Raw genomic sequence first — 14408 nt, 5'->3', positions numbered from 1 at the left:
TTGCTGTTATGCCTGTGTCCTGAGAGCTTGCGCAGGGTTGCAGTGCATAGAAATGGATTGGTGTAGGGAGGGAATTACCATGGGATATATTTTATAATCATGGAAAATATAAATAAAAATTTAAAAAAAAAGAAATGGATTGGTGTGAGCAGAGGGATATGGCACAGGAAAAAAAAAAAAAGAAATCTTTGGGTGAAGCTGCTGCACATTCAGCTGCAATTGTTTGAGAGGTTGCGACCATGGAGACTGGGCCAGCTGACGTGCACAGGGGCAACAGGAAGAATGCAGAGTCTTTTGAAGGGGCCTGCATGCTGAAGGAGTGTCCTATTCAAAGCGTGTTTTATTCCCATGGGATTAACAAATTTATCACCCCACCTGGTATTATGGAGTATAAGAAATGCAGGAAAGAGAGGGTCATTGAGTTTTCAACACAGTCTTGTGTTTTGGAAATGGCCATGGGCAGTGTGAAGCAGGATTGCCTGCACAGAGACTTGATGGAGCCCTGAGGATGGACTGTGGGTTGCAGTGGAAATGTTAGGACCACGAGATGGCTGCTAAAGAGAGCTGCTGGCCCCAGAAAATGTTTTCCAGGACTGCGAGTAGCCTAGCTGCAGGGGCAGAACTGGAACTCCACAGACTGGTTGCTGGTTAGAATTATCAGACTTGGAGACTTGTCACTGGTTCGAGTTGTTGGACTTGGAGCTACAGAGTTTGATGTTTGCCATGTTTAAATCTTGTATTGGTTGAATATTTCTTTGCTATGCCCAATGCCATCTTTTGCAATGTGACTGCTTATTCTGTGCCATTATGGGCTTTGGGGGGGCGGATTTTGTGGTACAATGGCTCAGTTAAAAGACCTTGGATTATGGGGATGTTTGAATACCATTGGGATTGATAAAAACTATTTTATAGTTGGATGAATGCATTGTATTTTATACCAAGTATGATTATCAGTTTATAGGGACCAGGGGCAGGATGTGGTAGTTTGATTCAGGTGTACCCCATAAACTTAGGTGTTCTGAATGTTAGGTTCCCAGCTGATGGAGATTTGGGAATTGATGCCTCCTGGAGGGAGTGTATTGTTGGAGGCGGGCTTAGGGGTATTGTAGCCAGTTTCACCTTGCCAGTGTTTGGTACACTCTCCTGTTGCTATTGTCCATCTGATATTGGTGAGGAGATGATATCCACCCTCTGCTCATGTCATTGTTTTCCCTGCCATCATGGAGTTTCCTCTCGAATCTGTAAGCCAAAATAAACCTTTGTGTTTTGTTTTGTTTTTCCCAAAAGCTGCTCTTGGTTGGGTGATTTCTGCCAGTAATGCAAACCTGACTGTAACATCTAGCCAATATTCTGTCACCACAAATTGAAGATGCATGGCCTTATAAAAAAAATCATCTTAAACCGGGCGTGGTGACACACGCCTTTAATCCCAGCACTCGGGAGGCAGAGGTAGGAGGATTGCTGTGAGTTCAAGGCCACCCTGAGACTCCATAGTGAATTCCAGGTCAGCCTGGGCTAGAGTGAGACCCTACCTCGAAAAATCAAAAAAAAAAAAAAATCATCTTGGGCTGGAGAGATGGCTTAGCTGTTAAGTGCTTGCCTGTGAAGCCTAAGGGCCTCAGTTTGAGGCTCGATTCCCCAGGACCCACGTTAGCCAGATGCACAAGGGAGCACATGTGTCTGGAGTTCATTTGCAGTGGCTGGAAGCCCTGGCACGCCCATTCTCTCTCTACCTGTCTCTCTCCCTCTCTCTGTCTGTCACTCTCAAATAAATAAATAAAAATGAACAAAAAATATTTTTTTAAAAAATCATCTTGCCATATTAATGATAGAAACACAAACTAACTGGATTAATGTTCCCTTTATTGATCTCACGAAGATCTGTTTAGAGCCTTCACATGACCTAAGTCTCTGTGAATTAATGTATGGTGGGCCCTTTGTTTTTGAAAAACTTTCCTTTACCTTCTACACCCTTGGGATATTATATCCCAGCCCTCTGCCATAACCAGCACTTCATAAGACACACTACTACTATGCTTAAATATTTTTATTTATTTGCAAACAGAGAGAATGAATGAACATGCCAAGGTCTCTTACCACTGCAAATGATCTCCATATACGTAGATACATGCACCGCTTTGTACATCCAGCTTTATAGGAGCATTTGGGAATAGAATCCTGGATGATGGGCTTTGTAAGCAGTACCTTTAACTGCTAAGATTTCTCTCCAGCCCTACTAGTATGCTTTTACCAAAGCCTTCTCCCGATTCACCATCTCAACCAATCTGACTGAGAAACTGGGTCTACTTTCAAAAAGCCTAACATTTAAACTCCTCCAAACTCAATCGTTGGGATCTCACTTGATTCTTACCACCTCCACTGAAGCTAAGCTATCAGGTCTCAGCTCTTGGATTCACTTCTCCGGGTTAAAACTGGCTTCTAGACCTCAAGAATGACATGGCCTTATGCTTAAAACAGATACATAGTCAATTCTTGATCCTATCCAGAAGAAAATCTGAGTCACCCATCAGCTGGTCTTGCTTACTCCTATGACCTCCTGAAAAACTTCATACTCCAATTTAAAAAATTTGGTGACTAGAGGCACCACTGAGAGATAATGCTGGCATCTGGAAGGAAGCCAGCTCCCTGAGGGCTAGTCTTCATAGTTCTGGAAAGTGCTACATGAGCTGCTGGGGGATAATGACCACCAACGTTGTGAACAAGCAGCAGATCCTGCTATACGAAGTCAGTCAGTTGAATAAGATGTACAAACCTGTGCAAGAGTGGCACTGAGCCCAGCTGGGTAACCACTGGCTCTCAGAGCCATTGCCTCAGCCCTTTCTTTTTTTAAATTTTTTTAATTAATTTTTTTTTAATTTTTAAATTTTTATTAACATTTTCCATAATTATAAAAAAAATCCCATGGTAATTCCCTTCCTCCCCCCTGACACTTTCCCCTTTGAAATTCCATTCTCCATCATATTACCTCCCCATCTCAATCATTGTACTTACATATATACAATATCAACCTATTAAGTACCCTCCTCCCTTCCTTTCTCTTCCCTTTATGTCTCCTTTTTAACTTATTGGCCTCTGCTACTAAGTAATTTCCTTCTCACTCAGAAGCCCAGTCATCTGTAGCTAGCCTACTTTCTTTTTTTGAAATCGTTATTGTTGTATCTTTATTTGGTTTAGAAGCCAGAGGAATACTGGCTTCATAGGATGAATTTGGTAATGTTCCTTCCCTTTTTATTTTGTGGAACAATTTAGAGAGTTAGTTTTAGGTCTCCCTTAAAAGTGTGATAGAATTCAGCAGTGTTTCTGGACTTCCTTTTTTTAAAAAATTTTATGCTTATTTATTTATTTTTCAAAATTTTTTACTAACAACTTCCATGATTATAAAAAATATCCCATGGTAATATCCTCCCTCCCCCCACTTGCCCCTTTGAAACTCCATTCTCCATCATACCCCCTCCCCATCTCAATCAGTCTCTCTTTAATTTTGATGTCATCATCTTTTCCTCCTCTTATGATGGTCTTGTGCAGGTAGTGTCAGGCACTGTGAGGTCATGGATATCCAGATGCGTTTTTTTTTTTTTAATTTTTTACTCAATTTTTATTAACATTTTCCATGATTATAAAAAATATCCCATGGTAATACCCTCCCTCACCCCACTTTCCCCTTTGAAAATCCATTCTCCATCATATCCCCTCCCCATCTCAATCAGTCTCTCTGTTATTTTGATGTCATGATCCTTCCCTCCTCTTATGATGGTCTTCTGTAGGTAGTGTCAGGCACTGTGAGGTCATGGATATGCAGGCCATTTTGTGTCTGGAGGAGCACGTTGTACTGAGTCCTACCCTTCCTTTGGCTCTTACATTCTTTTCGTCACCTCTTCCGCATTAGACCCTGAGCTTTGGAAGGTGTGATCGAGATGTTACCCAGTACTCCAGTCACTTCTTTCTAGCACTATGATACCTTCTGAATCGCTGGACTTTCTTTGTAGGGAGAAGTTTTTTAACCTTTTTATTGACAATTTTTGTTCATTTATGTAATGTATTTTGATCATAATCCCCTCCCTTTACTTTCTTTTGTCTTCTTCCCGAACCCCTTTTCACTTAACCCCTTCTTGTTTTCACCTAGTATCTCTTCTATTTTGATGTCTTTTTCTGGCCTCCTCCACCATCTAAAATACTATGTTGATGGATCAAATACTGTGCAGTTAAGAGTTTTCTCCATTTTTAAGTTTTGCTCCATGATATTGGCTATAGAATTGTGACCTATATGAGCTGAGAAAGGTTCCTTTAATCCCTAGCTTTATCAGAACTTTTATCATGAAGGGAATGTTGGATTTTGTCAGGGGTCTTTTCTCTGAACTGAGAAGATCGTATTATTTCTGTCCTTGAGTCTGTTTATGTGATCTGTTATGTTCATTGATTTACATTTGTTGAACCATCCCATCATCTGCAGAATAAAGTCCACTTAATTGTGTTATATGATCTTCCAAGACATTCAGGGGTCTCCTTAAGTTGTTTATCACTTCACACTTTTCTGGCTTTTTGCATTTCCATTGAAAAATCATGTATTATTCTGATGATCCTGCCTGTATATGTGACTTATTGTTTGTCCTTGTGGCTCTCACTATATTTTCCTTATTCTGTGTGCTTAGTGTTTTGACTATAATATGATGTATGAAGTTGTTTTTCTGGCCCTATCTCTTTGTTATTCTTTTTTTTTAATTTTTTTGTTCATTTTTATTTATTTATTTGAGAGTGACAGACAGAAAGAGGCAGAGAAAGAGAGAGAGAGAGAAAGAGAGAGAGAGAATGGGCATGCCAGGGCCTCCAGCCACTGCAAATGAACTCCAGACATGTGTGCCCCCTTGTGCATCTGGCTAACGTGGGTCCTGGAGAATTGAGCCTTGAACCGGAGTTCTTAGGCTTCACAGGCAAGTGCTTAACCACTAAGCCATCTCTCCAGCCCTCTTTGTTATTCTTTATGCCTCTTGCATATGGTTAGAAATCTCTTTTCCTAGGCTTGGAACTTTTTTTTTTTTTTTTTTAGTGTTAGGATCTCACTCTAGCCTAGGCTGACCTGGAACTCATTCCACAGTCCCAGGATGGCCTCAAAGTCACAGTGATCATCTCACCTCTGCCTCCTGAGTGCTGGGATTAAAGGCATGCACCACCATGCCTAGCTTGGTATGTTTTCTTCTATAATTTTTGTGGTAATGTTTTCTTTTCCTCTGGTCTGCAGTGGATCCTCTTCTATATATAGTCATAGATTTGGTGTTTTCCAGGTGTTCCAAAAGTCTCCTGAGTTCTGCTTTTATATTTCTTGTTGAACTTGTCCTTGAGTTTGGTTACCTGATCTACTTCCTCCACCTCCTCCTCAAGCCCTGTTCTTATGTCCTCCCCATGGCCTATTTATAGGTAAAGCTTTCCAGGAAGCTTTTTATTTGACTTATTGCATTTTGTATTCCGCTCTGGTTCCTCCTTAAGCATTTTTATCTCTTTATTGAGCTCTCTTTTTCTATTTTCAGATCTTGGTTTGACTTACTCATTGTATTTAGCTGTTTGTGTGTATTCTCTTGGGGTTTATCCAGGTGTTTGTGTCCACTTTTAGTTCATTCAGGTGTCTGTTGAGTTCTTTAAGTTGCTTGTGCTCTCTTGGATTTCATTCTAGTGTTTATTCACGTCCTGCTTAAATGTTCTTTGTATATATTGATCATGATTGTGTTTTTGAATTATTTATCTGGAATTTCCTCTAAGTAGCTTTCATGGTCTGCCAATGTCACATGGTAGCCATCCAGCTGAGACCCCCAACCTGATGTGATCCATGCCTCTGGATGCCAAGTCCTCAGGGCACTGTAGACAGCTTGTCTATGGAAGGAGATACTACACAAAGGGGCAGAGAAGACAAGCCTCACATCTGTCCTTGCTCTTAGTCTCCCCAAGTGACATGAGAACAAGATGTGTAGCCGGTGTGTGCTTCTCATAGTCAGGGGCCTAGTTGATGAAGTGGGAGATGGGAGACAGGGGTCACATGTCTCTGAACCCAGAGAAGAGGCAGCTAATATTAATCAAGGGCCTGCCTCTGGAGAGGGCGGTCCTGGATATTTGAGCTGACTTCCTTTCTGGACCCAAGACCTGTGTTGAGGGCAGCCATAGTCAGACTTGGCCTTGCCCTGGGGGGTTCAGCAAGGAGGGTGTACACACACACACACACACACACACACACACACACGCACACACACACACACACACAGCATCGGAAGACACACATAGACACAGACTACAAGCACATCATACACAGACCATGAAGTCAGAAACAGAGACAGATCTACATGTGCATGGACACACAGAGGCTGACAGACATGCAAGCATCAGAACATTTTGAGACGCATCTATCTCCAGTATCCCCAGATACAAGAATCCATGGTGAAGGTCTTTGTATAAAATGATGTACTGAAGCTGAGTGTGGTGGCACATGCCTTTAATCCCAGCATTCAGGAGGCAGAGGTAGGAGGATCGCTGTGAGTTCGAGGCTACCGAGACTACATAGTGAATTCCAGGTCAGCCCGAGCTAGAGTGAGACCCTACCCCAAAAAACAAAAACAAAAACAACAACAAAAAGCAAGATATACTGGGACAGAGCATGTGTAGTCCTCTCATGTTCTTTAAATCATTTCTTGATTAATTAATATTTATTCCAATGGAAATACTGTGCAGACAGTTGGTGCATGGCTTTGTTTAGGAACTAAAGATGAGAAAGAGACTGTGTGTGTTCAGTATGGTAACAATGTCACAGGCTGACTACGCAGACACAAATGAGACCTGAGACCAACCTCACTCCAGTATGGCATCTGGAAAGAGGTCAGCAGTTTGTGGAATGATGGGAGTCAGCACCGGGCATGGCGAGAATGCAGTTGAGGATTAGGTAAATTCAGTATGGCTGTCTTGCATATTCATATCTGGTTTTTTCCTTTGTTTTTATTTAATGAACTTCAGATGCATGTGCCATAATGTGCAGCTGGCTAATGTGGGTTCTGGGGAATTGAACCTGGGTCTTTAGGCTTTGCAGGCAAGCACCTTAACCACTAAGCCATCTCTCTAGCCCTCATATTTGGATTTTAAAGTGCTTTCTGAGATCTCTCATTCTCTCTCTCTCTCTTACACACACACACACACACACACACACACACACACACAGTCTTACTCGGCTGGTGTCAAAATCATTATGTACCCAAGCTGGTCTTGAACTCATGGCAGTTCTCCTGCTTCTGGTTGCTGAGATCACAGGCATGAGCCACCATAGCCAGGCTTCTGAGCATTTCTAATTAGTGTTTATAGAATCCATGGGTGTGGAAGCTCTGCTGTATTTGCACAGTCACATATGGTGTGTGCTCACGCACACGCTCAGGCACACACACTGCTCACTACACCTCCATGAAGCTCAGCCAGTGATGGGGTGCAGCTACCCTGGGACCCTGACTCAGCCTGAGTCAGGCAGCAAGCCTGAGGGTGAGGCCCTTTCCCTCACAAACAATGCATATTCTCAAATACGCTGGGGCAGCAGCAGGAAGAGACCAGTACCCTGGGTCTATGCGGAGCTCTGTTAACCCCAGGGGCTGCCCTAGATACTCCTGGGCAGTACGGACTGCTTACGGAATAGCCTCTGCTGTTTCCTTTCCCAGCCCTCCCTAGAAGCTTTTTGCCCCACAATAACTTACCCATGGCCAGCCATGACTGCCCGTGTAGACCCCCTTCCCCACCATAAACAGGCTAGGCAGGGAATGCTGAGGTCATTGCCACCACTCACAGATAAGCACAGATCCACGGAGAAGGAGGAATGAGCATGGCCTGACCAGCTCTGGCTTTGCTTTTATTTAACAGACACGTATGCATAGTGTCCAGCACTCAAGGCCTGCTGTTTGGTGTGTGGAGTGCACAGCTCTCACTTTGCTTCCTCCAACCCTGCAGTTCCTTTCTTCGGGGACAACCACCAGACCCCCATGCAGGCTTCTAGACATTTCGATGCACACAAGCAGCTACGGTTCTTCCTTGTGGCTCATGTTTTGAACAAAAGGGGCGGCATGCGTGAACACCGCTCTGCTCCATGCCTTGCTTTAACTTGGTGCTTCTTGGGCGCATCCCACACAGAGGGCAACGGGGTCATCCATTCGGGGCTCTGGGCACCCGGCTTGTGCTGCCAGGATACTCATCTGTGAGTCTTTCCTCAGGAGGCCTGCAGGCTGGTCATCTCTGGCAATCCTGCACGCATGGTGCCCATCCAGCCAGTGAGGCCCTGAGGTGCCCACTTGACCACGCCTCGTGGGAGCCTTGACAACGGGATGGTGAAGCATGGCAGCGGCGGGGGAGTGGATTTAGGAGTGACTAGAGCCCCAGGAGACAAAGGCCCCCAGGCCAGGCATGAGGCTTCCTGTGGTGTGGACGGCTCTACCGCGCTAGGGTGGGTGTGAATTGGCATGTCCCAGGTTCTTGTTGAGGGAAGCTAAAGGTTCCTGAATGGCCTCCTTCGCTGGGCCGCGAGGGGTGTGGAGGATCGCATCAGGAGGAGGAGGGGCAGTTGGCACACAGACGAAGCTGGAGGAATACGGACATCAGTGAGGCTGTGGGGGACAGGTCATCTCTCCTTAGTTTCAGTTTGTCCCCATGCATGTTAGCATGAAAAGGAGAGGCAGGGTCTTCTCCATCCCCAGGAGCAGGAAGTGAGTGGGGGTGACCCTTACAAATGAGCCCTTTCCCCCTTAGCAAGTAATGAACCCAGGATAGAGCGGAGGCCGATGTTTTATTCATGGCCGAGCAATCAATAACAGCCTCCTGCCATCCAGCCAGGCATGGCCTCCATCATCCTGCCATCCCAGGCTATTTTCGGCTGGGCTTGGCCTCACCTCCCCCACCATGCCTGGGGTAGTGGGAATTTATTGTGAACTGGTAGAAGAGCCTATTTCTTTTTTAAAAATGTTTTTAAATTTGAAAGGAGCAAGAGAGAAAGAGTGAAAGGGAGAATGAATGAGAGTGGGCGTGCCAGGGTCTCCTGCCACTGCAAATGAAGTCCAGATGCAAGCGCCACTTTGTGCATCTGGTTTTACGGGATACTGGGAAATCAAACCCAGGCCATCAGGCTTTGCAAGCAGTGCCTTTAATTGTTAAACCATCTCTCCAGCTCTCCACACTCCATGCACTTTTTTTTTCCTTCTAGTATTTCTTGTTTTTATGGGGGGGGGGAGAGGGAATACAAGGTGAAAGAAAGGGCTGAGAACAGGTGACCTACGATTTTTTTCTCAAACAGGAAGAACTGTCATTCTGACGGCAGGTTCACCTAGAGGGCACATCTTGGGTGTGTAACAGCATCAGGGACTGTTCTGTTTAATTTCTAAAGGAGAAAAACATGTTTCTTTTGACACATTATATGCACCAGCATATAATGGGCCTCACCGATTCTAAGGACAGGCAGAGGCAAACAACTGTGTGTCCATGAGCCTATTTCTGTTGAGTACTTGGATAAACTGAGTCTCAGAGAGGTGCAGCACCATGGCCAGGCTCCCATAGTCAAGGAGGATCAGGGCTCGCTACCTCCCCGTTCAGCCTGTAAGGCCAGTGGGCAGGCGGCCTCATTACTCCAGTCATTCTCTGAGCTTTGCCCCTCACCTGGAGCCTCCTGACTCTGACTATGGTGGAGCCCACCATCTGGGCAACCAGAGCTCAGGGAGACCTTGCCCAGGCCATGGTTTCAGGGAGGACACCCTCCTCTCCTGCACACAGGTGAGCAGAGCTGGGCCGCTGCATAGGAGGTGCAGGTGAAGCAGGCAGAGGGTGGGTCTCATAGCACAGAACCGGACTCACAGAAGGAAGGGGCTGGGCCGGGCCAGGAGAAGCTGTGCAGCTCTGGTCAGGGGGCTCCCCAGAGCCTCAGTCTTCCTGCCTGTGAAAGAAGCTCAGAGCTGGGGTGCTTGAGCCAGGTGGGTACCCCAGACATGTTCTGTCTCAGTTCCTCCCTGACCCTCGCCTTGATCCTGGCTTGCCTGAGTCCACTGGCTTCCAGAGGGCGCATGGCAGCATAGGTTGCCTCTCTTCCTATTCAGTGCCTAGTGCACAGCGCATGCTCAGAGACTGCTCTGAGGGAAGGAACGGGGCAAATGCCATCAGTTTCTCACTCATCAGCCCTCACCTGAGGACTTTTGGTCCCTCAAACCACCCTATTATCACCTTATTGGGCACCTCCTGTGCCAAGCTGTGTGAGGTGATAGAACAATGTCCTTGCCCTTGTAAAGTTGGTATTGAAGTGGCAAGATTGGTAACTACCAAGCAGCAACTGGTGTCTGGGACACATAGGGCATGTGGGCAGCCCATGCTGCCAGTGGTCAGGGAAACCTTTCCTTGAGCCTGCGACAGCTGAACATGCTGTGAGGCAGGCAGAGAATTAAATGGGATCCATTTGGGGACTAGCATTCCAGACAGAAAACCATGGATGTTAAGGCCTTGAGTTGAGCCATTGTCCTCAGAATGAGGCAAATCCTCATTTTCCATCACTCCTACCTGATGCCTTAACTTCTACTTGAGTACTAATCTTTATGTTTTTTAATGGAAAAGTTGAGGCCTAGATAGATTCAGGAAGTTTACAAGTCACAGAACAGGAAAGGGGGAGAATGGCTGTGGTTGTCAGTTATACAGGGTGCGTATTTAGACTATTGACAATAAGATGGTGTGGGGAAATCCCTGTCTATTGGGCATTCTGTGTGCCTCCTATATCTGGATGGGCATCTCTTTCCCTGGATTTGGGAAATTTTCTTCTAGAATCTTATTAAAATGTATGCTATGCAATCCACCTGAAGTTCTTATCCCTCTCCCATGTTCGTTATTCAAGCATTAGCTCATCTCAAGGCGTCCCTCTTTTCTCTCACGTTCCACTCATAGTTTTTGAACTTCCCATCAGTTTTGACTGATCGATGCAATTTCTCTTCCTTCTCTACAATGTTTGATAATCTGACTTCCACTGGATTTAATTTATTGGTGATGCTTTCCATTGAGTTTTTTTTTTAAAAAAACTTATTTTAGTTTTCATTTCCAGCTTGTTTCAGTTTGAGTTTTCTTCTGGATTCCTGTCTCTTTATTATTTAGTTCCATTTTCATATCCTGGTTGACTTCCTCATTTCCTCTAGCTGTCTGTGTTCTCTTAGAATTCATTTATGAATCTATTTGTGTCATCCTTGAACTTCTTCAGGATTTCATTAATGTGTTTACCTGCTGCTTCTGTGAGTTCTTTGTTCATGTTTCTAAGCATTCTATTGAGTTCTTTGTCTGCAGAACCCTCTAAGAAGCTCTCATAGGGGTCCTCCACTGTGGGGGTGGTATTTTTTTCAGGGGAGATTCTCTCCCAGGGCACACTTAGAAACCTTTAGATCATTTATGCACACCCGGAGCTGGGAAATTTCAACTCTGACTTATTCTTGTCTTCTGTTACTTTGTTCAGTGTTGCTAGAAGGCAGCCAATCAGCATCAATATGTCACTTAATTCTCCACCTAAGTCTTATATACAGAGTCATTAAGCTCCTTGCTCCTCACAAGGAGAGAATCAGGATTTTCAAGTATGTCCGTGTTACATAGTTCTTTAAGCAGCTCACAGCATGGATTATCTGTGCACTCCTTGCTAACAGGATAGTCTTCAGTAGCTCTAGAGTTGGAGAGCCAACCCCAAATACCACCAAGCCCACTAGAGAAATTTATCCCTACAATTCCATTTCTCTAGAACCCACTACTGGTGCCACCATCTATGTGATTCAGGCTTCTCTAGAGGAATATGCCTGATAGAATTAATATGTGTTACAAGGGAGAGTTAACAGATTTGCTTGCAGGACATGGGCTGAGCAATCTAACAGTGTCCATCTGTAGGCCAGTGAGTCTGAGGGCCTGATAGCCGCTCAGTCCATGCAGCTTATGCCTCAGCAATCCCAACCTAGCAACGAAGGCTTGGAGAGTTCCTGGGAGAACTGCTGGTCTTCAGTCCACATTGGAAAGTGGAAGCAGCTCGGGTTCAATCTCTTTGAGGAACAACAAGAGGGTAGACGTGGGCAAAAGGCACCACCATTTCCTAGAACTCCCTTAGATAGAGCTACCTAGTCGGCCTTCCTTCCTCAGCTAATCCTTCTTAGAAATGCCCTCACAGACCTGATCAAGTCCACAATAGACATTACTCCATGTCATAAAAGGAATCTATACACATGTACTGTTGTTAACAGCTTAGCAAAACACACAGCTTGCTCGTCCTGAGTTAACCCTCTCCTCCAGCCCCAATGTTCCTGGAGGAGTACATGGCAGAGAGTGGCAGACATGATAGGCTAAGTTTCAAGAAGTGCCTGAGCCGAAATTCCTACATGATGAGAGGGATGGTGCCCAAAGTACAGCATCACATGCCTTGGAAATGTGGCTGACCGCCTGCCCAGAGGGGCAATACTGAGCTCTGTGAGCTCTGGGATGACTCTCTCTGTCTCTCCCACAGCCCTGCCCTTTCGCCGTTTTATTTAATTAATTAATTTATTTATTTTGGTGTTTCAAGGTAGGGTTTCACTCTAGTCCAGGCTGACCTGGAATTAGTCTCAGGGTGGCTCTCGAGCTCACAATGATCCTCCTACCTCTGCCTCCCAAGTGTTGGGATTAAAGGTGTGTGCCACCACACCCAGCCCTTTCTCCCTTTTTTTTTTTTCCCCTAAAATATTTTATTTATTTATTTGACGAGTGGGGGAGAGAAAGAGAAAGAGAATGGGTGGGCCAGGGCCCTCCAGCCACTGCAAACAAACTCCAGATGCATGGGCCCCCTTGTTCATCTGGCTTGCGTGGGTCCTGGAAAATTGAACTGGGATCCTTTGGCTTTGCAGGCAAACGCCTTAACTGCTAAGCCATCTTTCCAGCCCCCTTTCTCCCTTTCTAATCTGCTAACTGAAGATGTCATCAAAGATAGGTGTTTTATTTATTGATTGATATTAAGGATGTTAACCTGATATTAAGGATGTTAACCTGATATTAAGGATGTTAACCTTTTTGGACTGTCAATTCTACTGATAATGTGTAATAAAGCTCCAATTCTTTTTTTTTTTTCTCTTGATCTTTTATTGAAATATATTCTTTCTTATGCTTCTTAGCTAGCTGGGCATTCCACTGCCCCACTGTTGATGTCATCTATGATATCGTGTGGGTGGCGGCCATCCACATTGCATCCCACAGACTGTGCGGTGTCCAGGATCTCTTTGATGGTTCCAGAAAGTTCTCTGGCCAAAGACCGGTGGCGCATCTGTTGGGCAATGTTGACAATCTCATCAAAAGAAATATTGCCACTGTGTTTAATGTTTTTCTGCTTCTTTCTGTCTCTTGGTGGCTCCTTGAGGGCTTTGATGATCAGGGCAGAAGCAGAAGGCACCACTTCAATCTGAGCCTGTCTGTTCTGAATGGTCAGCTTCACTGTAATCCTCAGACCCTTCCAATCACCGGTTGCCTTGGCGATGTCATCACCAACCTTTTTTTGGAGACAGACCCAGGGGACCGATCTTGGGGGCCAGAGCAGATGTGGCGCCGACCTCGCCTCCGGTGCACCTGAGGTACACCACTTTGATCTCGTTGGGGTCGAACTTAGGCGGCATGGTGGAGGCGGCTGGTGTCGGATGAACCCGGATTCGGGACGACCGAAGGAAGTTGCACCTTAGCCTCCTCCGAGCCGAAAGACGAAAGGAAAGCTCCAATTCTTTTTTTTTTAATTAATTAATTATTTATTTGAGAGCGACAGACACAGAGAGAAAGACAGATAGAGGGAGAGAGAGAGAATGGGCGCGCCAGGGCTTCCAGCCTCTGCAAACGAACTCCAGACGCGTGCGCCCCCTTGTGCATCTGGCTAACGTGGGACCTGGGGAACCGAGCCTCGAACCGGGGTCCTTAGGCTTCACAGGCAAGCGCTTAACCACTATGCCATCTCTCCAGCCCAGAAAGCTCCAATTCTTAACTCTGCCTTTTGGCCTTTGTGGTGTCAAGCAACCCAAGCTACTTACTGTACTCAAGTTACCAAGACTCCCACTGCTTCTCCCTTTAGAGAAAAGATGTCGGAAGACCAGGGAGAGCTAATCCTGGGGCCGAGGTCAGTGCCTGCTTCGGGAGGTCTAGGGCCTATGTCGTTTTAGGAGTCTAATCTAATGGCTCTTTCTCTGGTCTCCTTTGTGGCCTCATAGCTGGGTTTACCTATCAGGCTAAATTGTGAGATCAAGATTCTGCAAGTTATTGCCATGGCCATGAGGGTCCTAGTTATTTTGTGGCTGGGTTCCCTATGATTGAGATCCTTGTGGTGACTGGAAGGACTCCTTGTATCAGGAATCAGTGTAAGTCCCAGGAAGGTGACCTTT

General features: G+C 45.4%; 1 pseudogene; it reads right to left on the bottom strand.

Annotated features, from left to right (window-relative positions):
* Positions 1-13153: 13153 nt before the first annotated feature.
* LOC123453728 lies at positions 13154-13728 on the bottom strand (annotated as a pseudogene).
* Between the last annotated feature and the right edge of the window lie 680 nt (positions 13729-14408).

The sequence above is a fragment of the Jaculus jaculus genome, chromosome 12 (assembly GCF_020740685.1).
Source record: "Jaculus jaculus isolate mJacJac1 chromosome 12, mJacJac1.mat.Y.cur, whole genome shotgun sequence".
In the NCBI taxonomy this organism is placed as follows: Eukaryota; Metazoa; Chordata; class Mammalia; order Rodentia; family Dipodidae; genus Jaculus; species Jaculus jaculus.
Note: the sequence above shows the minus strand (reverse complement) of the source record. Positions and strands in the feature narration are given on the sequence as shown.